This window comes from Oncorhynchus mykiss, chromosome 1 (assembly GCF_057628025.1).
Source record: "Oncorhynchus mykiss isolate SJ-2025 chromosome 1, ASM5762802v1, whole genome shotgun sequence".
In the NCBI taxonomy this organism is placed as follows: domain Eukaryota; kingdom Metazoa; phylum Chordata; class Actinopteri; order Salmoniformes; family Salmonidae; genus Oncorhynchus; species Oncorhynchus mykiss.
The window spans coordinates 46,640,225-46,654,418 of NC_143022.1; positions in this window are offsets into that span (position 1 = coordinate 46,640,225).

Below are 14,194 nucleotides of genomic sequence, written 5' to 3' on the forward strand. Positions count from 1 at the left end.
AGTTCCTCTGTGGAAATGGGAGAACCTTTTAGAAAGACAACCATCTCAGTCCGCTTGGAGTTTGCCAAAAAGCAGGACTCTCAGACCATGAGAAACAAGATTCTCTGGTCTGAATGTCAAGTGTCATGTCTGGAGGAAACCAGGCACCGCTCATCACCTGGCCAATACCCTCCCTACGGTGAGGCATGGTGGTGGCAGCATCATGCTGTTGGGATGTTTTTCAGCGGCAGGGACTGGGAGACTAGTCAGGATCGGGGGATTGATGAACAGAGCAAAGTACTGAGAGATCCTTGATGAAAACCTGCTCCCGAGCACTCAGGACCTCAGACTGGGGCGAAGTTTCACCTTCCAACAGGACAATGACCCTAAGCACACAGCCAAGACAACACAGGAGTGGCTTCGTGACAAGTCTCTGAATGTCCTTGAGTGGCCCAGCCAGAATCTCTGGAGAGACCTGAAAATAGCTGTGCAGTGACACTCCCCATCCAACCTGACAGAGCTTGAGAGGACCTGCAGAGAAAAATGTGATCAACTCCCCAAGTACAGGTGTGTCAAGCTTGTAGCGTCAACCCCAAGAAGACTCGAGCCTGTAATCGCTGCCAAAGGTGCTTCAACAAGTTCTGAATGAAGGGTCTGATTACTTATGTAAATGTGATATTTCAGTTTGTATTTTTTTATACATTTGTTAACATTTCTACAAACCAGTTTTTGCTTTGTCATTAAGTATTATTGTGTGTAGATTGATGAGGGGGAAAAAACTATGTAATTCATTTTAGAATAAGGCTGTAACGGAACAAAATGTGGAAAAAGTCAAGGGGTCTGAATACTTGCCGAATGCACTGCAGATCTCAATGCAGATTTCATAATAAGTTAATACAATATCCAAATACTGAATCACCCTACAAATTGATATGGTCAGTGCACTGTATAGGCAACCTTTCCAGTTTCCCTTCGGTGTTCTGCAGGGTGTTAAATACAGATGTAACCTTTTTGCACCAATTCAGTCCTTTATGAGTCACCAGTCTAGCTTCCATCAAGTCTCATAGCATAGTGTCAGTCACCTTCAAGTCCTACTGTGCTTACTGTTTTCACAGGCTGAGAGGGGAATGCCTTGCTCACAATAATGGGAGGACTCCTTTCTCTTTTTATTGTGGGAAAAACGTTTCTCTTAACTCTTGCCTGTGGCCTTGATGATGTCAGTCAACAAAAGCCATGATCAAGGGTGATTGAGAATATTGTCTGTGAAAATAGAATGTGCTCTTTGCAGGATCAGATTGATACAGTAGTCGTCTAGCGTTGTACGGCGCAAGGCTTAGTCATTGAGAACTGCTTTTGGTTGTTATTCAGGAAATTCCTCTTTCCGGTGACAACTTGGTGTGCCTGTGACGTAGTTAGAGAGCCAGGGGGGGAAAAGCAGGTGCAATAACATTACATCCACTACGCTATTTTGTTTAGCATCATTCATCTAATGATACTGTTTTAAACCATACATTTACCATACATGTTTTATTATAATGGAGGTACAGTAAATAATTAAGGTTCTTGAGTTTGCTCCACATTTATGGTTTGAAAAGGATCCAAGTTCAGTGGAGCAAATATTCTGAAACTGTTGCCTCATATCCTGCTTGACCAAATTAGAACACAAACAATACTGCAGCTTACACTGTGACTTTCTACCACCTGGTCACACATGGGAATATGCAATATAACATGGAAGGAAAGTATTTATATCTGAAACTAACATAGTTGTTGAAGTGTTAATGGGTGCATAGATTAGATAATAGGCAGCGATGGCTCCAGTTTTTACTCTAGGGCAGCTGACACTGACGTCCGGTTGGCTGACCTGCTAGCGAGGATTTGTTGGTGGCGTTTGGGTGATTTAAAGGCCCTGTTTCTGTAAACACAACACGTCGGCTACGGTGTCTGACCATTGACTGCCATTAACAAGTAGTAGACATGAAGAGTGCCAACATTGTATGAATGGCAATACATGTAATTGTGTTTTTAAGTTATCCATGACCTCCTTGTTTGATTTAGGTATTGCAATGCCAAAATTAATCTGCCTGTTTTTATTAGTTAGGACTGTCATAGCATTGTCCGAAAATGACATTCCTTATCTTCTTGAATGTTGAGACATATTCTTCTCGATAGGATTGCTGTTGATTTTATGCTACTGTTTAGAAATATTTGTGTATTTTTCACATTGTATCTAGATCAACACTTAGTCAACAACATGGGATTTCATTTTCTGACATTGAGGCCTTTGTAACGTTATTCACATTTACGGCTGTTTTGAATCGGATGTATTTGACATATTTAGACACTGCACATATGATTGGTTGACTAATGTGTGGATGACTTCCAGATAGAGACTCTCATCTGTTTTCCACTCTTGATGCTCCATTCGTCTGAGCGCTACATTACTTCTGCCTGTAAATGTTCAACACACCCAAGGGATTCTCTTTATCTGTGGAGGTACAATGAAGAATGTGTCAAAACCATGGGCTTTGCTTATTTTTGGAAGCAAACTTTACCCCTTAAGTGTTAAAACACAGCATATAGCTACAGCCTTTTCACTACTCCAGCAATGGTTCCGGATATGGAATAATATAATTCAGAGCATCAGATCCTCCAAACAAGTGGGCCCCTGCTTTAAAAAAAATGATGTGCTAATATGCTAGCTTGTTAATGCTATAGCATATAATGTGACCAGACTGTTTGTCTTACTGTCTAAGTAGTAGTAGTAGTAGTAGTAACCAGGCTATTTATTGTGGTGCTCATGAGCCATTACCAAGGTAGTGGTGAAATATGCAGCGGATGCTACAGCTCTACCTAGATCCCTGAATTACAGGGAAGGTCAGGGCTGCATTATTGTCAGATGCCTTCCATCAATTCATTTGTTCCACGTGCCCACGCTGTCTGGGTCTATGGGTCAGTCGGTGACCATCCATGACTAATTTAGGACAGGGACAATTATTTAAAAAACGAGATGAAACAGTGGGAAATATTTGACATCATTCAATGAGTCTTCAGAATCAAAAGCATGCATTGGCTTGCTCTGCGAACACATCTGGTAAGACTGTTGTGTTGCCATGGGAATCCTATGGGTACAAAGGTAGCCCAGCGGGATCTTTCTGCAACTTACATCAGGTGTGAAGGTGCTGACTGCTGAGGAGGTGCTTGTAATGGTGCGGCCACTACCTGTTCTCTGCGTAACACTTGGCATGAAAGCCCTCAACCCGTGACCAGCTGCAAACGGAACCGTGAGACGCACGTGCTTCCCTGGGATAGCCTTTGAAAATGCACACGCTTCTGTTGTCGTACACGCATAGATCATTCAGACATGTGAGAGTAAAGTGTGTGGCGAACAGCTTCACAGTTGTGATGAATTGGGATGAGGCCCTTAATAGATGGCACCACAGAGACCCAGAGTTCCAGTACACAGTACTGTACTATATCTCATACAATAATGCCATGCCTTTCCTCCAAGATGTGCGGACCGGCCCCGTCGATTTCTTCAGGGTCATGTACTGACGTTCTAAATGAACAAATGCCGGCTTCCCCTCAGCTGTTGGACGCAAACCCCAGTCTGAGTCAAAGGAAGTGGAAATGTTCAATGTCTAATGTTGTGCTTAGAATAACGTTTTTCCTTCTCAGTCACGCGTGAATCCTGCTGAAACACAGCAAGTCTCTGCCGTCATTCAGATATCTGCACAGCACGCTGTTGTTTTAATTTCAGATGGCTTCCACAGATAAGGTCTTGAATATTTAGGCTTTTTTTACTGCTAGTATGATTGGCTTATTGGTCACTTCCAACCAACACAGTGTCAATGAGTCAGGCATACAAGATTTGTTTTGGTGGCTCTGAAGTAACTTGGAAACATGTTATTTTATCTTGCTGTATTAATGTAATCAAGTTGCATGCGTCTTCAAAGCTGGTGGGAAAGGTCTGGTCAAAAGAGAATTGATGAGAAAAAACGTGTATGAGAATACTCCTAACAGAAGAAATCCAGATATGACATACATATATATCTGGATTTCTTCTGTAAGGAGTATTCTCATACACGTTTTTTCTCATCAATTCTCTTTTGACCATAGATATATATGTACGTCATATAGACCACCCTCTGCCCCTAGCTGTGCTCTGGACACCATATGTGAACTGATTGCCCCCCATCTATCTTCAGAGCTTGTGCTGCTAGGTGACCTAAACTGGGGCATGCTTAACACCCCAGCCATCCTACAATCTAAGCTTGATGCCCTCAATCTCACACAAATTATCAATGAACCTACCAGGTACCAGCCCAAAGCCGTAAACACGGGCAACCTCATAGATGTCATCCTAACCAACTTGCCCTCTAAATACACCTCTGCTGTTTTCAACCAAGATCTCAGCGATCACTGCTTCATTGCCTGCATCCGTAATGGGTCAGCGGTCAAACAATCTCCACTCATCACTGTCAAACGCTCCCTGAAACACTTCAGCGAGCAGGCCTTTCTAATCGACCTGGCCCGGGTATTCTGGAAGGATATTGACCTCATCCCGTCTGTAGAGGATTCCTGGTTATTTTTTAGAAATGCCTTCCTCACCATCTTAAATAAGCATGCCCCATTCAAGAAATTTAGAACGAGGAACAGATATAGCCCTTGGTTCTCTCCAGACCTGACTGCCCTTAACCAACACAAAAACATCCTGTGGCGTTCTGCATTAGCATCGAACAGCCCCCGTGATATGCAACTTTTCAGGGAAGTTAGAAACCAATATACACAGGCAGTTAGAAAAGCCAAGGCTAGCTTTTTCAAGCAGAAATTTTCTTCCTGCAACACAAACTCAAAAAAGTTCTGGGACACTGTAAAGTCCATGGAGAATAAGAGCACCTCCTCTCAGCTGCCCACTGCACTGAGGATAGGAAACTCTGTCACCACCGATAAATCCACTATAATTGAGAATTTTAATAAGCATTTTTCTACGGCTGGCCATGCTTTCCACCTGGCTACCCCTACCCCGGTCAACAGCACTGCACCCCCCACAGCAACTCGCCCAAGCCTTTCCAATTTCTCCTTCTCCCAAATCCAGTCAGCTGATGTTTTGAAAGAGCTGCAAAATCTGGACACCTACAAATCAGCCGGGCTAGACAATCTGGACCCCCTCTTTCTAAAATGATCTGCCGAAATTGTTGCAACCCCTATTACTAGCCTGTTCAACCTCTCTTTTATGTCGTCTGAGATTCCCAAAGATTGGAAATCTGCCGCGGTCATCCCCCTCTTCAAAGGGGGGAACACTCTTGACCCAAACTGCTACAGACCTATATCTATCCTACCCTGACTTTCTAAAGTCTTCAAAAGCCAAGTCAACAAACAGATTACCGACCATTTCGAATCCCACCACACCTTCTCCGCTATGCAATCTGGTTTCAGAGCTGGTCATGGGTGCACCTCAGCCACGCTCAAGGTCCTAAACAATATCTTAACCGCCATCGATAAGAAACAATACTGTGCCGCCGTATTCATTCACCTGGCCAAGGCTTTCGAATCTGTCAATCACCATATCCTCATCAGCAGACTCGACAGCCTTGGTTTCTCAAATGATTGCCTCCCCTGGTTCACCAACTACTTATCTGATAGAGTTCAGTGTGTCAAATCGGAGGGCCTGTTGTCCGGGCCTCTGGCAGTCTCTATGGGGTTCCACAGGGCTCAATTCTTGGACCGACTCTCTTCTCTGTATACATCAATGATGTCGCTCTTGCTGCTGATGAGTCTCTGATCCACCTCTACGCAGACGACACCATTCTGTATACTTCTGGCCCTTCTTTGGACACTGTGTTAACAACCCTCCAGACGAGTGTCAATGCCATACAACTCTCCTTCCATGGCCTCCAACTGCTCTTATATACAAGTAAAACTAAATGCATGCTCTTCAACTGATTGCTGCCCGCACCTGCCCGCCCATCCAGCATCACTACTCTGGATGGTTCTGACTTAGAATATGTGGACAACTACAAATATCTTGGTGTCTGGTTAGACTGTAAACTCTCCTTCCAGACTCACATCAAACATATCCAATCCAGAGTTAAATCTAGAATTGGCTTCCTATTTCGCAACAAAGCATCCTTCACTCATGCTGCCAAATATACCCTCGTAAAACTGACCATCCTACCGATCCTCGACTTCGGCGATGTCATTTACAAAATAGCCTCCAATACCCTACTCAATAAATTGGATGCAGTCTATCACAGTGCCATCCGTTTTGTCACCAAAGCCCCAAATACAACCCTCCACTGTGACCTGTACGCTCTCGTTGGCTGGCCCTCGCTTCATACTCGTCGCCAAACCCACTGGCTCCAGGTCATCTACAAGACCCTGCTAGGTAAAGTCCCCCCTTATCTCAGCTCGCTGGTCACCATAGCAACACCCACCTGTAGCACGTGCTCCAGCAGGTATATCTCTCTGGTCACCCCCAAAGCCAATTCCGCCTTTGGCCGCCTCTCCTTCCAGTTCTCTGCTGCAAATGACTGGAACGAACAACAAAAATCTCTGAAACTGGAAACACTTATCTCCCTCACTAGCTTTAAGCACCATCTGTCAAAGCAGCTCACAGATTACTGCACCTGTACATAGCCCATCTATAATTTAGCCGAAACAACAACCTCTTCTCCTACTGTATTTATTTATTTATTTATTTTGCTCCTTTGCACCCCATTTCACCCCATTATGCATGCTTTTCAACCGTTCGCTGCCTGCACCCGCACGCCTGACTAGCATCACCACCCTGGATGGTTCTGACCTAGAATATGTGGACATCTATAAGTACCTCGGTGTCTGGCTAGACTGTAAACTCTCCTTCCAGACTCATATCAAACATCTCCAATCTAAAATCAAATCTAGAGTCGGCTTTCTATTCCGCAACAAAGCCTCCTTCACTCACACCGCCAAACATACCCTAGTAAAACTGACTATCCTACCGATCCTTGACTTCGGCGATGTCATCTACAAGATAGCTTCCAATACTCTACTCAGCAAACTGGATGCAGTTTATCACAGTGCCATCCGTTTTGTTACTAAAGCACCTTATACCACCCACCACTGCGACCTGTATGCTCTAGTCGGCTGGTGCTCGCTACATATTCGTCGCCAGACCCACTGGCTCCAGGTCATCTACAAGTCCATGCTAGGTAAAGCTCCGCCTTATCTCAGTTCACTGGTCACGATGGCAACACCCACCCGTAGCACGCGCTCCAGCAGGTGTATCTCATTGATCATCCCTAAAGCCAACACCTCATTTGGCCGCATTTCCTTCCAGTTCTCTGCTGCCTGTGACTGGAACGAATTGCAAAAATCGCTGAAGTTGGAGACTTTTATCTCCCTCACCAACTTCAAACATCTGCTATCTGAGCAGCTAACCGATCGCGGCAGCTGTACATAGTCTATCGGTAAATAGCCCACCCAATTCACCTACCTCATCCCCATACTGTTTTTATTTATTTACTTTTCGGCTCTTTTGCACACCAGTATATCTTCCTGCACATGACCATCTGATCATTTATCACTCCAGTGTTAATCTGCTAAATTGTAATTATTCGCCTACCTCCTCATGCCTTTTGCACACAATGTATATAGACAATTTTTTCTTTCTTTTTTTTCTACTGTGTTATTGACTTGTTTATTGTTTCCTCCATGTGTAACTCTGTGTTGTCTGTTCACACTGCTATGCTTTATCTTGGCGAGGTCGCAGTTGTAAATGAGAACTTGTTCTCAACTAGCCTACCTGGTTAATTAAAGGTGAAATAAAAATATTAATGTTTTTTTCTATTTCTACTACTTTGCACATGCTTCCACTGCAAATCTACCATTCCAGTGTTTTTAGTTGCTATATTGTATTTACTTCGCCACCATGGCCTTTTTTTGCCTTTACCTCCCTTATCTCACCTCATTTGCTCACATCATATTGCATGTAGACTTATTTTTTCTACTGTATTATTGACTGTATGTTTGTTTTACTCCATATGTAACTCTGTGTTGTTGAATGTGTCCAACTGCTTTGCTTTATCTTGGCCAGGGCGCAATTGTAAATGAGAACTTGTTCTCAACTTGCCTACCTGGGGTAAATAAAGGTGAAATAGATTTTTTTTTAAGAAAAAAGCTATCAATTATATTTATATGCGTGATATGAAACCTTTCTCCCCCACCATGAAGGTGAGAAACCGCAAGCATCCTCTAATGTGTAAGGTTATCCACATGCTACTGCACACAACAAAATACTTTTGGAGGCTGCTTTACATGCTTCAAAGCGTTTGCAGACTAGAGTTAGTACTAGAGAGCACCGGATCCGAGAAGGTGATGGAATGCAGACCATCAACCAAAGTCGATGCTGGCTTGCCGTGAGTTACAGTGATGCCCATTCAGACTTAACTAGAGCAAGACGAATGTGGTGTCTGTAGTGTCAGAGATAAGTGACTGTATTTTCACGTTGAAAGGTTCTCCTGGTTACACCTTTGCCTTGCACTGCAAATCCTAAAGGTAGGCTATACTAATCAACATACAGTTAACAAATGACCATTTCGCGTTTTGAGTCATACAGGTGCGTTCCATGTATACATTCTCATATAGTCACTCCCTGTGGTATCAATATCATCTCATGTCAATACATACGGTTAAGTATGGTATGATTTCGGTTGGACTCAGACTTTGCCATCATAGCTATGATGCAAATCTTTCAAAACATGCATCTATAGATAGACCATCTATAGATCCTTTAAAATTAAAACAATGTAAATCATGAAGTGTAATTTAAACTAACCCATAATGTACTATTTTGATGACTTATGAGGAGTATCTCTGCGGTGTTATGCATTAAGTCTGGCTCCTCCAGCTTTTTTTTAATAGTCTATGAAACCAAAAGGAAATCTATGAATAGTACTGCTATGCTAATTACTGATTTTATTTACTGTATTGATTGAATTATTAATAAGTAAGCACCTGCTAGTCATGATTGTCATTATTGTATGGGTAGATGTCGTTAGCAATGCCTTCTCTTTAATCCCGGTAGAATTTCCATGCACCCCAATGCTGTCACATACCACCGGTGACATTGCTTGCATTGAACCAACATGAGGTAATGAGAACTACATGGTTTAGGATCTCATGCTAAGTTCAAAGGTCATTTTGTTTGGTGGGTGTCATCTAAACATGCCTGCTGCGGTCCATAATAGTATCAAGAGAAACCAGTAAGAGGGCAACATCTTTAACGTGCATGTCAGCTTGGCCATCAATCTTGTTGAACTGGTATGTAAACAACTTGAATTGCCCACCACCTGGGAAGTTTGTTTTATAGAATGATTAGATAGTAAATCAAAAACGTGCATTGTACAAATTGAGCTTCAGTCTCGAAGCATCCTTATCAATATTAGCAGTTTCAGGACATTGATTTGGTCAACAAAAAAGTAACTTACTAAAATGGATATGCCAATCTAATAAAGGGATTAGAATTTTCTTAAAAGGAAGAGTGCATTGAACTTGCTTGAGGCGTGCAACTATGCATGAACCAAAGTGCACCTTCAAACATATTCCAGAACTTTCCAACACCCAAGCTGCATTGTTTCTCCCCCATAGTCAATATCAAATATTATGTTCTTTGCCCAGAAGCACCTGAAAGTTGCTTATGTCCTCACATAACGCCAAGGACTGCCTGCTCTCTGTCAGCAAGTTCTTTTTGGGGGCATGCATGCCTGCAGCCTTGACAGAAACCCTAACCAGTCCACAAGGGAAGATCTATAGGTCGGACCTGTTTGGTTCCTCTCTGGGATGTATTCTCTGTGTCATGACATAGCCATTCCTCTTCCACATTTAGAAAGATTCCCTCATGGTTACCTAATGTGCAATTGCCCGCCCAGCGCCCATAAAAGTAGGACAGGGTTGCTCGTGTCCCAAGGATCATCCTAAACACCTGTAGCTACAGCAGGATATCTCGACTCCGGGGCATCAGAAAGGGAGAGATTTGACATATGGCTATAATGGCTTATGGCTATTATATGGCGTAACATGTGTCAATAGAGCTGATGTGTGGCTCATCAGTTGGATAGATGAAGACCAATGGGGTTTCTTCTGTCCATACATCTGGAAGATGGAGGGGGTCTAGAGTTGATATTAGTTAGGGAGTTGACACTGCACATAAGTTACTGGACAGACAGGGTGGGTGTGGGGGGGTCTTCTTAAAATGTTTCTGCAGGTTTGGGATGCATGTGATAGACTGACCTTTGAAGATGATTTTTCAACCACTTTTATGAATTATTGGTATTATTTGATCATGACTTACAGAAAATGTGACATATAAGGCAATGATGTTGAATCAATGAGGTGTGTAGGCTTGCATTTGAGTGAACTTGCATTACAAAAATTAATTAAAAAATCTATATAGCATGAAACATTTTATTAGGCTTTATGGTTTATGTTTCCATCTGAGCTGTATTTGAATCTTTAACACTGCAACGATGTCTCTGAGCTAAGTCATGAATTAGGGGAGACCGGGGTTGGTTGTCTCAACGGTTGGTTGTCACAGTACTAATTACTTCCAATCTAAATGGCGTTGTGTACTAATTTTAAGGTTAATATGTGTGAATTCTTTGAAAGAGCTCATCCACCTGGTCAATTCATGTCAGCATGATAAAACATTGAGGTGAGAGGAATGTATGTGTTTTTCATAGGTGAAAGTAAAAAATAAATTGGTATTTTCTTTGTAAATGTTTGAATAATGGGAGTATCCATGAAAAATTATCCCACTGGGCACACACACATTGGTTGAATCAACGTTGTTTCCATGTGATTTCAATGAATTAACGTGGAATAGACATTGAATTGATGTCTGTGCCAAGTGGGATGTTTGTTGAAAAGAGGAAATGGAGAGCTATAGTGTGGTCACATGAAATGTCAGGTTGGTTGTCACTACCAAACATTGCCACTGCCGGTATACAATAAATCCCAAGTTATTTTGTGCTTGTGCTATAAAGAGCCCTCTTTGTTGCCTCTCTCTCACAAACATATTTTTTTCTGTCACAAACCAACACATGCATACACACAAATTTACTCAAAATGTAATTCTCAAGGCATAAAATGCTGAATTTTGTTAGGAATATTGTTCGATCAAAGAAAGGATTGACTTTTTTAAAAGATTGTTTGCTATATTGCTTTATGTCTTGTTACAAAAGGAATAGGTTACCAGCAAACATTGAGACAACCAAACCCATACTGTGTGACAACCTGTGTGACATCCAACCCTGTGATGAGGCTGGTTGTCACACAGTGTGTTTGATGGCTTATGTTGGAAGAAGATATGAGGAGAAAAGGGTCCCCATTTCAACCCAAGACCTTGCTCTTTCTCATAATATTAAAAAAAACTATTGTAAGATGGTGCTGAGAAATACATGTGGGTAAAAAGTGTTGCAACCCAACCCTGGTCTCCCGTACTAGATGTCCCACTGTGAAAATATGTTGCACACAGAGTCGCCAACTGTACATTTCAAACTTTCCAAAACATAGCCCTTTGGATGATCAACCAAGTGCGTTGGTATTTTCCCGTCACATTTCACTCATTACCATCCGGCCCACTGAAAGTTACTCTGACGTCATAGTCGGAGTGAGAAGAAAAAAAAGCGATTCAAAGTGAGTGGATAGTTGGTATCCCAGGGAAACTTGATAATTCCCTATAGTCATAATGTGTCTACTGTTAATTTCTCATTTGAGTCTTGGCAGAAAAAATCAAGAGATGACGACATCCATCTATTTAGACTCACAAGGACTGAAATACAAGTATTGCATAATATTGATAATCTATACAATACATATATAAAATATAAGCAGTATATACACCATTTGACAAGTCATATAGGCCTACAATAAATATAAAATATATACTTAATACAATATACAATACATGTATAGTCCACTTTAAAAGCTATACAAAATAAATATTTACTTTAGGCTGTACACAATTTGACAAGCCAACTAAGCCAATTTAATATAAAAATGTATACTAGGTATCCACCCAAAAGTTGCAATAGGCCTATGTCAGTAACAAAACATTACCACTGAAAGTCTGATCCATGTAGTCTATTATAAATATTTGCTATTGAAAATGGGTTATCCCCAGTAGCGCAGAGTTTCAAATGCAGCGCAATTAATTATCCCCGGGCAAAGGTGCTGAAAGCTCGGAGTTGCGGAGGTGTTTTCATGCGCATGCCTATACCCATCAAGGCAAGGGGTGACATCAGCACTAATAATGAAGGCGGCTCATCAATGGGCAGAGGGCTATAAAAGGAACTTTGGGAGACTTACCCTAATCATAACAGATAGGCTGATCTACAAACCGGGTTTACACCTCTGCACCCCACATCAGAACTTTCCAGAGAGAAGCCTATCGCACAAGAGGCAAGTTGAACTTCATCAAATTTGTCATTATTTTGTCTGCATGACATCCTACGTTCAAAGTTGAATTCTATAGCCTATCTAACTTTATTTGTAGTAAAAGTGGTTGCTTATCAAAGACAAATGTATTACAGATATGAGTTTATGTTCTAAACTCTTTTCTTACTTTGACAGGTTATCAAAATGTTTCCCATCAGAGGTTTGGACGTAAAAGTGGTACTCATATCACTCTGCATTTTATGCTATTCAACGCAATCTGAAGGACGACCAGTGATGTAGGATGGAACCTTGAACCTGAAAATAACTTTATATTATATACTATATGATATTGTATTGTAATATGATTGGATGTGACATGATACCATATTATAGCCTACTTGCAAATGATAATAATGTCCTGTTTAAAATAAGACATATAACTTAGTATTTATTGTTTCTTACAGAAAGAGATCCATTAGTGAAGTACAACTAATGCACAACCTTGGGGAACACAAGCACGTGCAGGAGAGGCAAGACTGGCTCCAAATGAAGCTGAGGGACATCCATACAGCCTCGCTTCGAAATGCAGAGAGGGGGGAGAAAGTTAGAACCAGAAGGCTTCTTCCCGAGGATCTCCTGGATTTGGAGGAGTTAACGCCAAACGAAGTTGAATACATTTTAAACATTTTGGAGAAGCTACTCAACGCTCAGTGAAATTTGATTTTTGCAGTCTGGACTGTAGGCTACCACGTTTGACACTTCATTCTATTTCATGACTTTTATAGTTTTTCTGTTTTATTTTAACAACTCTTATTTATGTATAGGGCATGCGATTTTAAAATGGTACTGGAGAAATGAAGTTGTGAGGTGGCTAAGCTTCCACAGTTTTAGCTTAAAGCACTTGTATTTATTATGAAGTAGTTCACGCTATTTATTTATCCTAACCAAATAAAAAGGAAGGGCGAATACTGTTTAGGACCAAAACATTGTTTTTAATTATCTGAAAAAAGTAAGCGTTATGCAATTGTTTATTAACTTGATGGTGATTGTATTTTCGTGTTCTATACGTGCTATGGTATTTCTATATGTGGTGTAAAACTGTGGTAGTATGTATAAATAACTAGTAAATAGTGTATCTTGTGTATGGATACTTATATGCAGTAGGCCTAATTGGGATAGGGATCATTACAGTTGATGAGCTATAGCATACATTTTAAATATTTATGCACTTTAACTGTAGAATGTAGTCCCTTATATGCTTTATATCAACCAACTCCAAAGTGCCGCAATTACGTTTCGCAATAAACAATTAAGTTAATCTTCCATTTTTATTTGCATCTGCTGGCTTTTTAAGCTGCTGAATAGCCCACGGAACGTTGATATGCCTACAAGTTAGCCTACTCATGTATTAATTTATATTTCTACTTAATGTATCAACTCTGATGATTCCGAAATTGGAAGGTTACTGTATCATTCATTACCACTTACGTATGAATATGAATTTACACCTCAGACGGGAGGTGATTGGTTGCTGATGTTAGCGCAATAACTGGTAGCGCCTCAGTGGTTGTTCACAGGGGTCAATGTACACGGTAGCTGCATATTCACTCATCATAATTAGTAGCCTATATGAACATAAACATTGATATATAACCGTTATATACACATATATCATTGAATAGAAATATTTAATTTCCTAATTGTTTGGGGGCCTGATGGGGTTTTTAGACTGCAGATTGCGCAGCGCGCAGCAATTCCGACCCTCGTGAACAAGCCGAGGTTATATAGTCTCGCGATC